Source organism: Leopardus geoffroyi, chromosome B1, assembly GCF_018350155.1.
Source record: "Leopardus geoffroyi isolate Oge1 chromosome B1, O.geoffroyi_Oge1_pat1.0, whole genome shotgun sequence".
Classification (NCBI taxonomy): domain Eukaryota; kingdom Metazoa; phylum Chordata; class Mammalia; order Carnivora; family Felidae; genus Leopardus; species Leopardus geoffroyi.
In genome coordinates this window covers 108,084,490-108,098,999 of record NC_059327.1, presented here as the reverse complement: position 1 = coordinate 108,098,999, position 14,510 = coordinate 108,084,490, and positions in this window count along the sequence as shown.

Genomic DNA, 14,510 nt, shown 5'->3' with positions numbered 1-14,510 from the left:
TATACAATTTAAATATAGGAGCTTTTATGTTTGGTTGAGGGGAATTACAAACGAAAATTATTAAGAAGAAAAACCTTGAAGCAATTTAAGTATGATATCAGTGATTGCTTTATGAAATGTTTAAACATATTGGAATCATACTAAAATTAGTCCTGCTTTTAACATTTCTCCATTCTTTTCATTTTAGACATTTCAATCAGTTCATTCTTTCTAATTCCTATCTTTGAATGCCTTTGCCTTCAAATTCTTAAAATATATTTACTACATCAGAACAAAGAATTCATAAGTCTTTATTTGGCTCTCTGTAATCCCTTCCTATTTTTATTTCCAACTTAATATTATTAGATTCCATAATTAAGACAGTTTTCATTTTTAAGAAGGACAACAAAACCTATACATTCTAGACAGTTCAGTATTATTAAGGGTTTGATAAAATACATAGTATTTGGTCTTGAGAGTATCTTTAAATTTGCATAACCCACTAAGTCTTTATACCTGGTTCTTTTGAATATTTAATTTGCTTATAAAGATTTATGTCTTGTATGACTCGAATGAATTTTTAGTTTTAATGGCAATGCTTAGGTACAAACATTAACAATGCGTTTAGGTTCCATTGACAAGAAAAGCTGGTAAAAACAATATAAAAGGGACCAGCCAGATGCCCTAGTCTGGATACTCCCCTTGCATACTTTTGGCTTCTATAATCTTGTTTGCCTCCTGTGTCCACCAACTGCCAGGAGCACCACTGATAAGGGCCTCTCCCCTTTTTCTTTTGTCTCTCAACCCTCTAATATCGCAGCCATAAAAGGAGGCCAATACTAGATATCAAGGTTCAGGTCTCAGCCTTTGGAGGTGACTCTGCTGGGGCAGCACCAGTGCGCAATAAACAGTCTTTCCTGATTCCCCGAGTGCGTGTAGCTGGTCTCTTCCTGGGCACCTCGTATTTGTTGCAACACTGTGACATTTTTGGTATAATTTCTTTAAAGGCAAAATTGCCATCCTATCAAAGAAGTGTCTCACAATGCTGAATTTTGTTTTAAAACAATAAACTACATAAGAAGTTGTACACTGAATTTAGCATAGTCACCTTTTAATTGCTACATGGACACAGAATTACAGATTTGGTCATGTAAAAACCTTGTATAACAGATTCTTATAGTTCTTCACCAGCATTAATTTTATGGAGAAAATTTCAGTGGAAGTACTACAAAAGTAAATACTATCTTAGTATTAGAAACAGTAATAGTACTACATAGGTAAAGTATATTAGTTTGCTAGAGCTGCTGTAACCAAATACCACAAACTTAAGCAGTAGAAATTTATTGCCTTATAGATTGTGGAGTCTAAAAGTCAGAAATCAAAATGTCAGGCAGATGGGTTCTTTCTGAAAGCTGTGAGGGAAGAATCTGAGGATCTGTTTCAGGCCTCTCTCCTTGCTTTGTAGATGGCTTCTCTCTATGTCTCCTCATGTTGTCTTCCTTCTCTGCATGCCTGTCTCTGTGTACTAATTTCCCTTTTTTAATAGGACATCAGTCATGTGGTTTTAGATGCTATCCTAATGACTTCATTTTAACTTAATTACCTCTAAAAGGACCTAACTCCAAAAAGTCACATTTGGAGGTTCTGGGGATTAGGACTTCAACATATTTTATTTTGGCAGCACACGATCCAACCAACTGGTAATATAAAAGTATCTCAACTGTTAAAAAAAATGAACTGTTATTTTTATAGATGCATTTAAAAATAGTTTTCAAGAACTCAGGTTTTAGAATTTAAAAACAAATATGGACTAAATGAAAATTTTTTTAAATATTTAAAAACTAAGATGTAAAAATAGTTACAAGGTTTTTTTTTTCTTTTTTCTCTTCTGTATTTTATTGACTAACTGAAGTTTAACACCTCTAAGGCAGTTCAAAAATAAAAAAAAAAATTATGCCTTATGCCTTCTCCTACAGTTACACTTGAAATATGATCTAATTAATTTTACCACTTACAAGATGTATGGAAAATTCTTACAACACTTTGAAGAAAAATAGTGTCGTTCAAAAAATTTATTTTAGATGGGCAACTTTCTCATCTTCCATTCAGTTCTCTAGCTTCTTTTTTCAGAGTTGTAAGAATGTTTATCTAAATATATGTACTGATGGTAATGTTTCAATTTACTTGTTCCAGCAGGGTCAAACATGATTTCTTCCATATGCTGAGGAAAAGGACACTTTTGGTGAAAGCTGAATCCTAATGTAATGAAGAGATAGAATTAAAGAATTTTTAGCATACATTTCCAAACTATCTTCACCATAGAACATGTCACTCTCGAATAGTGGAATATCTTTTTTTTTTTTTTTTCAACGTTTATTTATTTTTGGGACAGAGAGAGACAGAGCATGAACGGGGGAGGGGCAGAGAGAGAGGGAGACACAGAATCGGAAACAGGCTCCAGGCTCTGAGCCATCAGCCCAGAGCCTGACGCGGGGCTCGAACTCACGGACCGCGAGATCGTGACCTGGCTGAAGTCGGACGCTTAACCGACTGCGCCACCCAGGCGCCCCTAGTGGAATATCTTTAATGTGGTCACCAGATAGGTGGAACTACATGGAATTCACAATGTTTGACAGTTTTTAGAAATGGCAATTTCATATAATTTAATCTACCAAGGATGAAAAACAGAGAAGGTGGTGGTTCACAATTCTCCCCTTCCTAAGACTAGTCCAAAGGGAAGAATGGGCCTGGGCCTGGGTGAATCATACTGATCAAGGATGCTCCTTACCCATTGTCACTCTAACTTAACTTAAAAAAAAAAAAAAAAAAAAAGAGAGAGATTGAGAAAACAAAACAAGACAAAGAAGTCACTAAAAGAGCTTGGAAAGTCCATAAGAAGGTGGACCATAAGGCATCACCTTGTTGTGAAGAATTAACTTTACTCCCAGCTCTTTGGAGGTTACCTCTAACTCTTTGAAATTTCTCAAATGATTGGAGTCTTTGTTACTCATGGTGAGTCCCTCAGACCACATTTGATATGACAATGAGGTGACTCAAGGTGGGCCATTGGTAGTTGTAGCTAACACAATGACTAAGGGTGGAGACTGGCCTTGTCTAAATGACCAACCATGTAATCTGAAGTTTTGGAGTTTTGAGCATGTGATATCAGTTCAACATCTGAGGTAGAAGTATGCTGGAGATTGAATTCAACCACACGGGCATGATTCAATCAATCATACCAAGGTAAAAGGTGAGGTGTTTTGGTTGGAAACACTCTGAGAATTGTCATGCTTGGATGCTGGAAAGGTGACATATTCCCCAAGATGATAAGAGTTTCATGTTTGAAACTCTGTCATTCTTGGGGCACCTGGGTGGCGCAGTCGGTTAAGTGTCCGACTTCAGCCAGGTCACGATCTCGCGGTCCGTGAGTTCGAGCCCCGCGTCAGGCTCTGGGCTGATGGCTCAGAGCCTGGAGCTTGTTTCCAGTTCTGGTCTCCCTCCCTCTCTGCCCCTCCCCCGTTCATGCTCTGTCTCTCTCTGTCCCAAAAATAAATAAACGTTGAAACTCTGTCATTCTTTACCCTATGTTTCTCTTTCTTGGACTGATAGTAATTTTTATTATTTTGCTATAATAAAACCGTAATTATAAATATAGTGCTTTTCTGAGTTCAGTGAGCCATTCTAGGGGATTACCAAAACTGAGAGTCTGCAGAGACCCCTGAATTTGTAGGTAGCTGATCCAAAGTAAGGGTGACTCTGGGAACCCTTAAACTTGTAACTGGTATCAGAAGTCCTGAACAGACTTGGCAGTCTGAAAGACAGTGTCTTTAAACTGTATTTGGGCATAACTCTACAAAATCATAAATAGGTCAACCTAAGGAAATTTTAGGAATAGAAGTATACAGCCAGATGATGATTGGAAAAATAGAGAAACTGAGAAGTTAGAGTAAGAAAATATTTTAACCAGTAGACAGAGAGTATGTTTATACATGATTTTTTAAAGGGATTTTACTTTCATTTATTTAAAAAGTCTGGCTCCCTTTAAAGGAGTTGGAATGGGTTGGGTTTCATTTAAAACTCCAAGTCTTCCTGTAACTTTACATTATTCAGTCTTAGCTGGACCATAAGGCACAAATACCTCTGATATATCCTTTAAATGGGAAATGTTTCCTTATATTGATTATTCTAAGCTATCTTTCTAATGGAACCTCATCATTTCATTGTACTAAGTAAAATAAAATCTAGTCTATTTTCTGAGATGTACTCAAATTCTCTGTCTTCAGTTGTTGGGGAAATCTTCACATCAAACAATTGGCATTTATTGTACAGAAGAATCATTAAAACTGAGTGATAGATCATGGAAAGCCATCAGATCATTCATTTATCCAGTACACTGACATTATACTCTCAGAAATTTTAAGTGATTTGGCCCATTATATATTTTTTTAATGTTTTTATTTATTTTTAAGAGAAAGCAAGACAGAGTGTGAGCAGGGGAGGGACGGAGAGAGAGGGAAACACAGAATCTGAAGCAGGCCCCAGTCTGTCAGCACAGAGCCCAACATGGGGCTCGAACTTGCAAACCATTAGATCATGACCTGAGCTGAAGTCGAAGTTATACTCTTAACCTACTAAGCCACCTGGGTGCCCCTAATAATTTGACCCTTTAAAAGAGCTTTACAAAAGGAAGCAAAAAGGAAAATGTCTACCATCTGGAGACTGAGTATCTATACTAATTTGGTTTGCTAACACATCAAAATGTGTTTCTTTTAGAAAAGAAAATGAATATGGAGCCTGCTGGGGTTCCCTCTTTCCCTCTCTCTCTCTGCCCTCCCCCCACCCCCTTGTGTGTGCATGTTCTCTCTAATAAATAAACTTTAAAAAAAATAAAAAGGAAAATGTGTTTCCTTTGAAAAGCACCTCTAAAGACTTGAGAACTGCCTTGTGATCAATAGGGATGTAGGACCTGTGACACTGACTGTAGGATAAGAGACTTGGGGACACTCAGGTAGGGGAGAGGAAAGTGTATCTGCAAACTTTACAATTAAAAAAAAAGATTTTGTTTTTAAATAGGTGCTTAAAATAATGATGTGCTTGGAAAGGGTCATAGTATTTCACTTGTAAAATATTTATTCATTTATAAGTGATTGCACACTGTTTGGGGAAGTAAAGCATGCTGGAGTTTTTTTCAACAAACATATTGCAGGACATTTTGTTTCTTGGTAAACATTTGACAGGACAGTTTTCGAGATACTGACATGTAGGATTGTCTTATTATTGCAGAGCTCATTTTGTCATTAGTGATTACCATGTGCCAGAAATATTTCAAGAACATCTGTTGTTGATACTTCTCATTATGGTTTCCACTTTCAATACCAATGCTGTTTATATGGAAATGGATATCTTTGTCTCCCTGTTGGAATGCTTGTCCCATTCTTTTAATTTATCTGGTTCAAATTAATGACATAAACAATATTCAGCAAATTAATCCATAAAATATATTAAAAATGATATATAAAAAAGTGGACAGAGATAGAATTAAAGTAATCTAAATTTATCTATCTATCTATCTATCTATCTATCTATCTTTGGTACAAATAATATAGTCTGAAAAACTCCCAGTTAGTTTTCATTCAAAATGTATGAAAAAAGTTAATGAAAAGTCAGTGATGTTTGTTTGTTTTCACTCTTCCATCCAATATTTTCCTCCTGTACGCATCCCATTGTTGAAAGTCTTTGAAATTGTCATTCAGTGAGGATTAGAAAAATGACCTCAGCTTATGTTGCCAAGAACATTTCTATTATTATGTTTTTTTTGCATAATGATGCCCTGGAGAAAAATACAGTCTCATAAGTCTTTTGTTTTTTTTTTTTGCTCTTGCTTCAGTTTTGTTTGGCCCTTGTAAACAATGAATACCCAATGGGAAAGAATTCTAGTTAGTAGTCATGCTTTTTATGCATAATATTGCTAGTTTAAAAATTTTTTTTACCTATATTGTTATTTACCTAGAAATGTTACAAAATGTATGAATACCATTATTTGTAAGAGGTAACAAGGTTGAAAAGAAGGTTATAGTTTCTTTTTTTGATTCACTAATTATAATTTGAATGTTCATTTTGTCTTTAGATGTTAAAAAAAACCCATCTTTTTAATATCATGCCTTTCCTTTCTTACATTTTATCTAATGTACTAGTTAAAACATAATCCTAACAGACATCTTGAGATAATTTTCTCTAACATCAGTATAAAACATACATACAAAAACATGTTTTCAGAACATGAGAGTACCAAATTCTTTTTTAGTGTTGTTATGTTTACTACAGATTTAAGTAATAAAGAAAGTAAAGAAAAGGAGCCTTATATTTCATCATTGCATTGTATTTAATGGCATTGTATTCAATGGCATTTTCTTTTATAAATATATTTTTTAATGTTTATTTATTGTTGAAAGAAGAGACAGAGGACCCAAAGCAGGATCCACACTGACAGCAGAGGGCTCGATGTGAGGCTCAAACTCACGAACCATGAGATCTTGACCAGAGCCAAAGTTGGACACTTAACCACTGAACTACTCAGGCACTCAATATGGCATTTTCTGTAGTGTCAAAATAAAGATGGAAAAAAGGTGTATTATCCTAGAGACAGATTTTTATTTCTCTTCCCTTCCCTCTCGAAGATGAATCCTTTAGAACATTTTATGTCTCCTATTCCCTTGTTCTCCTCCCTATCCTCAACTCCTGTGTTTGCTGAGATAATTTAAACTATGTATATGTATATGTATATATATACATATACATATGTATATATATATTTAGCTGAGATAATTTAAACTACATAATAAATATTTAAATATACATGAAATAATTAAAATATTTAATATTTAAAATATTTAAATATTTTAAGTATATATGTTGAAACATATAAAATCCTATAGTATGTCTGTTAGAACATTTTTCTTTTCTTTTGTTTTTTTCCATGGATTTTTTGCATTCCTGAGTAGTCTGGGCCTTCCAGGCAAAGGGAAAGTTTGAACAGCAAACATATCTTGAAGCCAGACATACTATCTCCTAAAAGGTAGAGACTCCAGAGACATTCCAAAATAATGAAGTCCATTCCTCTCCCTCAAAGATATTTGCTTACCTTTGATGGTATTAAAAAGAGACACCTTGGGGGTTTGGGGAGGATGAGTGAAATAGGTGAAGGGGACTAAGAAATACAAATGTCCAGTTATAAAATAAATAAGTCACAGGGATGAAAAGTACAACATAGGGAATATAGTCAATAATGTAATAATGTATGGTGAAAATAATGTGAGTGCTGTGTAAAATATAGAATTCACAAATCACTATGTTGAACACCTGAAACTAGTATATTTTATGTTCACTATACTTCAATAATATGTATAATATATTTTAATATAAAATAAGGGAGACAGCTTCTCTACTGTTCCCCAAAGATTTTCTAGTCTCTTTCCAAAGGCAAGGGTGAACAGATATGTTAGCTATCCCATTAAAGTTCCGAGTATCACAATTTTGCTGTTTCTTTCCTGTGGGACAGCCTACTGCATGCACAGATATGTCTGGCTCTCATTTCATGTCACTTTGTGAGAATTGGGGCATGAAGAACCGACACCAGGTATTGCTCTGGCTGCTATTTTGTGTCTGTGTATCTGACCCAGAGTTTTGTGTTCTGTCCAAACATACATAAATTATGGGAAGCATCTTGCACATGTCAATTTATAATCAGACACATGTCAATTTATAATCGGACACTTCACAGCTTCTTACTTAACAATACCTCTTTTCTTTTGTATGAATCCCCGGAAACATTATAATGATTCATTTAGGTTTAGCTATCTAAATATCAAGATTCATCTGTCCTGCTATAAATTGTACTGTGTCGTGATATCTTTTCTAGTTCAATAGTTGTGTCAGAATAGTTCATCAGACATTGACGTCAGACAGTACAGAAGAGGCATACCAACTAAACACTTACACTTAGAAAATCTCATTCTATGTTCTTTGATAAGTGGAGGTCATCGTGGCCATAAAGGGTCCTTTGATTATAGTTATTTTTTTTTACTTCTCCCCACTACATATCTATCACTCAGGATTTTGCTATATTCCAATGTCAATTATGATAAGTCTAATGATAACCTTATCATCTTTCACTTACTGTATGTTTGATATTTTTCATAAAAAAAGACAGACATTTGTTAAAGAAAAATAATGGAGGCATTAGTTGGCTACAGTAAGGCTTTTGGTTTGGACTTCCACTTTGAAAAAGAGTTTGGAATACTTACTTTGAGTGCCATTTGGGCAAAAAGTTTATGGTATCATCAGCATCCCTGCTCCATTTCCTGGCAGTAAACTCAATCTGTGTGCTTCAGCTATGAATCATCTTTATCTGTGAGGGCAGATCTTACCTCATTTAGAGAAATATAGAATGTCTATACTATATCTCCTATGGTTGAGCCAAATCACATTGTTTTAATACTAAGCCTTCAGAACTTCTTGTTTCTTTGACTCAAAATGTTTTCAGTGCCCAACCCTAGAACAATCACTGTGAGTAGGATGATGATATGCTCTATCAGGGACATTGAGTCCTTCTGGAACATACAGTGTGGTAAAATTTCTCCAACAGAGTGACAGCTCCAACACAACAGGGAGGGAAGAAGGGTATTTTTGTTGGAGGAAGGGAGGAAATAAATGATAAAGAGAAATCTCTTAATGTCCACTGTAGTAGGCAGATGAATGGAGTAATATATTTGTATGTATGTTTCTTCTGCCTGAAAGCTTTTTAAAATAAATGGTTTACTCTTGGATATTGTTGATTATGTTTTGTCCTTGAAATATTACAATTCCATGTGGGTCTGTCTATGTGTCTTTAAAAAAATAAATAATGAGAGTGATTTAAAGTAAGTAATTATAACTTTGTCTCATGTTTTGAAGTATTTGAGAAAACATTTTAAATCACAGGAGAAAGCTAAATGGTGTAAAAAACGGGAGCACTCCTTTTTCACAATCTCATTTGTCTACCTATGTGTCTGCCAAAAAGAAAAAAAAAAGGAATACAATGTACTAAATGTACTAAAACCCTATGTGGCATAATTAATAAGTTCTGTTAAATTAATAATTACTACTATAATAATGATTAAAAATACATTGTAGAAGTTATATTAGTTCATCCTAGTACTTGCATTGGGAGGTAAATAAAATGTGAAAACCCTGAAAAGAAAAAAAAATTATGTATTAGAGAATCATGAAAAGAATATATTAGGAAGAAAGGATGGTATTAGAAAGCCAGTACAGAAACAGAAATTTGTATTTCATATCTTCAAATGATGTATTGATTAAATAGAAGGATAATAATATCAAGAATTATTTAACGTACAGTTTTTTTCTAAAATAAATACGTATCTGCTGAGGACATATTTCTAAAATATTTAATGGCATCTTAGCACAGTTGATTTCCACATCTGAGCAGAAAAACAAATGGTTTATTGATTTATAATAAAATAAATATATCAATTCAGAAATGGCATATGATATAAATATTAAAATATCTGTTGAATTAACAGGGTCTTTTTGTTCTTTTCAATTCTTAATATTTATGGTAATGTGACTACCATTTATTATTTTATCATTATTTCAGATTGTTTATGTTTAGTAACAACTTTAAATTGGAAAAAAAGTAAGATGCTAGGTAAGATCTATGACTTTATCAAGATTTTTAATATGCAGTTTTGGTTGGTTTAAATGTTTTGAGGAAGTAAATCAATAGAAAAAAGAACAGAGGCAAATGTACAGTTAAAAACAAACAAACAAAAAAAAAAACCTACAAAACCCGAAAAAGAATAATTTAACACCTCAGCCTTATATTTTCTAATTCAAATTGTACTACAAACAACATAAATCGAGGCCTTTCTTTCATGACTTTTTTATCTAATACAAATATAAAATTGTATAATCTGTGTGAAATTAATTTCAAAATAATACAATTATCACAGATTGTAAAGCATATACAACAGCAAAATCATCTCTATCATACCTCCAAATGCTTTGCTAATCATTAAAGATTCTTGGGAAGTAGGCTTACATCACACAGATAGCAAATTAATCACATTCATCACCAATTATTTTTAAAATTTTTTTTAATGTTTATTTTTGAGAGAGAATGAGAGAGGCAGAGTGCAAGTGGGGGAGAGGCAGAGAGAGAGGGAGACACAGAATATGAAGCAGGCTCCAGGCTCAAGCACAGACCCTGACGTGGGGCTTGAACTCACGAACCGTGAGATCATGACCTGAGCTGAAGTCAGACACTTAACCAACTGAGCCACCTAGGCCCCCCCCATTCATCACCAGCTTTAAAAAAGCATCATATTTTGTCAGCTGTCAAACATTTTAGCTCATACATATGCATACTATTTTTTACATAATTAAGTTTATTATTATAACATCAAAAATTCCAGTATTATATTCAATATAAATAGATTTTACCTTACCTAGATTATTAAAATTGCCTTACTCTCAAAACTTCTTAGATGATTCTCATCTTTTACTAGAATTATTTTTCAGGGTTAACAAGTCGTAGATGCAATGTTTATTTAATCCAGAAGTATGGGGAAACAGATAAACTTTTCAGTATCATTTTGTTTTCCTGTGGCAGTGTTGTTACAGTCTGTCCTCAGAGAAATCTTGTGCTCCTCAGAGAATCAAGTTTTTATTGGATGAATAGTTGGGACATTTCAGTTGGAGTATTTTTCCTTGAAATAATATAACAAACAAATTCCAAAATTTGAGTATTACATGAACATTGCTTTTAATAGGACACAGAAATCTTGTCTTTGGTATATTTTCTTATGTGGTGTACTGAAGAGGTTTCTGGTTTATATGAAGATCTGCTTACCAAAACTGAAAAATGTGACAAAAATAATGAAACATGATTATTTCCCTTTAGAATGATTTTATTATTAAATAAGATGGTAAAACTATTTAAAATGAAGGAATATGAAGTATTATCACTGATTATTATCTTAATAATAGTGTTGTAGAATACAACATTATAAACTTTAAAAAGATAGTTGTATATAGCAAGGGCTAGAACCCAGGCATCCTGAAGAGTCTCTTGCACTCAAAAACTACTATTATGTTTTACTAATTAATCTGATGAGTTTAATTAATACAAATATTTTATCTTTTATTTTGCAATTCATTTGAACCTATATACTTTAAAATAGTTTAACATGAGTAGACACTTCTCTAAAAAGACATCTGGATGGCCAACAGGCACATGAAAAGATGCTCAACGTCGCTCCTCATCAGGGAAATACAAATCAAAACCATACTCAGATATCACCTCACGCCAGTCAGAGTGGCCAAAATGAACAAATCAGGAAACTATAGATGCTGGAGAGGATGTGGAGAAATGGGAACCTCTTGCACTGTTGGTGGGAATGCAAATTGGTGCAGCCACTCTGTAAAACAGTGTGGAGGTTCCTCAAAAAATTAAAAATAGACCTACGCTATGACCCAGCAATAGCACTGCTAGGAATTTACCCAAGGGATACAGGAGTGCTGATGCATAGGGGCAAGCTGTACCCCAATGTTTATAGCAGCACTCTCAACAATAGCCAAATTATGGAAAGAGCCTAAATGTCCATCAACTGATGAATGGATAAAAAAATTGTGGTTTATATGGAGTTTAATGGAGTACTACGTGGCAATGAGAAAGAATGAAATATGGCCCTTTGTAGCAACGTGGATGGAACTGGAGAGTGTGATGCTAAGTGAAATAAGCCATACAGAGAAAGACAGATACCATATGGTTTCACTCTTATGTGGATCCTGAGAAACTTAACAGAAACCCATGGGGGAGGGGAAGAAAAAAAAAAAGAGGTTAGAGTGGGAGAGAGCGAAAGCATAAGAGACTCTTAAAAACTGAGAACAAGCTGAGGGTTGATGAGGGGTGGGAGGGAGGGGAGGGTGGGTGATGGGTATTGAGGAGGGCACCTTTTGGGATGAGCCCTGGGTGTTGTATGGAAACTAATTTGACAATAAACTTCATATATTGAAAAAAAATAAAATAGTTTAAATGACGACCATATGATTTTACATTTTGGTTTTTTTAAATTATTTTAAGTATATAATTAATGAATAATTTTCGATATGTTTACATTAGGCTTCAACTCAAGGAAATATCACTGTGTTGTCTTACTACTCATTATATTTAAAATAATATATAATTCTTATATAGTGACTTTGTATGGAAGAAAGTGAATATTGAATTAAGAAGTTAAACAATAGATCGTTAATAAATACAGACAAGTGTTTTATTTGATGATGTACATCTCAAAAACTTACTGACTCTGAAAATGCTTTCCTTTTTAACAAAAAAGCATGGCATGTCACTCAAACATTTGTAAAGTTGAAGATACTATCAATCATATAGTAAATACTTTTTATAAGCCAAGTCCTTTCAATTTATTCCATCCTGCTTAGATAAAAGAAATCATTGGTACAGAATTATTGCCAAAATTATTTATTCTGCATTTTAAATCATGTTTCAAATTATTTGAGGATTATTAGGTAGACAAAAGATATGTTGTTGAACTTTAGAGGACTATGAAAGTTACACATTTGAATATGATTTAAAGTATTGTTATATTAATTGTCACATACTCCAAGATACAGTTTTTCATATCATAAGTGAAAAAGTAAGGCAAAGTAATTACATAATTTGATTAGAATGAGATAGGTGTAAATAGACTGCTTATGTTTATAGCAAAGGAGTAACGATTATACAGCAGCAAATTTTAGATATATGTTTAATGGAAAATTCATTAGGAGAAGGAAGATCATCAAACCATGCTATCAGGAAGACACTTCAAGCAATCAATATTTGACATTTATGAGAAACAGGAACATATGAGTCAATAAGATTATAAAATTTGCATTATTTTGTATGCATTTCAGCTTGTATTTCTTCAAAGAAGACAATGTAGTGATAAGTTTCCTTGTTGAATACAAAAATCATATGCTAGGTAACATTTTTTTCATATAAACACAATTTAGAAGTTTCATACATTATCCATGAATGTCATTAATTTAAATATTGCATTAACTCAGAAAACTGGCACTAGCTCTTCCAAACCTGTTATAGCTCATTGAGTGGTAAATGAGGCATGGGTAGCTCTTAATTAAATTCATATGTGGTAACTCTTTGCTAAATTAGCAACAAATGAGGAGACTCAAGATTTTTCTCTGCATTTCTTAAAAAAATTAACAATTTTCTATAAGTATTGTTTCTCTCATGGAAGTAATGATAATAATTAAATTCTGTATTATAGAGCACATTTGATGATGAAATCTTCACAAAGATACCTGCTATGGAAAAAAAAAAAGTACAAATTCCACGTAGTACTTATACATTAAAAGATTTGTTATGTGAGCACATCCCCAATCTTTTTTGCTTTATGGCAATAATTACAAGGTATCTTGCCTATATAGATTTATATTGAAATAGATAAGAAAACAGTCAAGTTTTAAAACTATTGAAATATAATGTCTTTTAATTCACTTTATTTTACAGAAAAGCACTGCCTTTTAATATTTTATATAATTAGTGGACTGTAAAAGAAAGTAGTAAAATATCTTGAGACATGAAAGATGAACTGTTCATTTTATTTAGAAGGTGAATATGTCTCTCTGTTTGGTTTTCTGAGTATATTTAAATTACTGTCAGATCAACTACTCTGTGTTCAACTCTGTTTTCAATTCAGCCACATATGGAAATAATTTATAGCAATTTAATATTCATTTATAATATGTATTTATGTTAATTGTTCTCTTTTTTTCTTCAGAAATGATCAAAATATAAACTTCATAATGGGAGATACAGTGTTTTATTCTTTTCTTTACACCCAGAGCTTAGAATGAAGCCTCACATCTAATTAGTATTTAATAAGAGTTTTCTGAATGAAAGCACAAGGGCTACTGGCATTCATTTATTTCTCCTTACTGCCAAGTGCTTTTCTAGAGCTTGGGATAGAGCAGTTAAAGAAAAGATGTGGAATTTCCTGTGAAGGAGTTTATATCTTTAAGAGATAGACAACAAAGTAAATTTCATACAGACTCTCATATGTCACTGGAGATTAACACTATACTGTAAATTGAAGCAGTGTAAAGGACAGTCAGTGAGAAGAGATAAATTTCTTTAATATATAAATTTTTCATGAATTATTTTAATTATACGGCAGATCTCAAAGAGAAAAATATATAATAATGTAACATTTTATCATGAATGTTTTGTATCTTCTCCTTGGAAGAACTTTTGTAACTGCTCTGTCACAGAACACACATTAGATATGTCATCAAAGTCATCCTTATGCATTATACTCTGTGAGAGAAAACATCTATTTCTTATAAACTGTCACAGTAAATTAGTGCTGAAGTATTATTAAACTGACTGATTAAAAAATGATTGATTAAAAAGTTTGTCCATTAATTAAAGGCTCTACAAACATATAGTT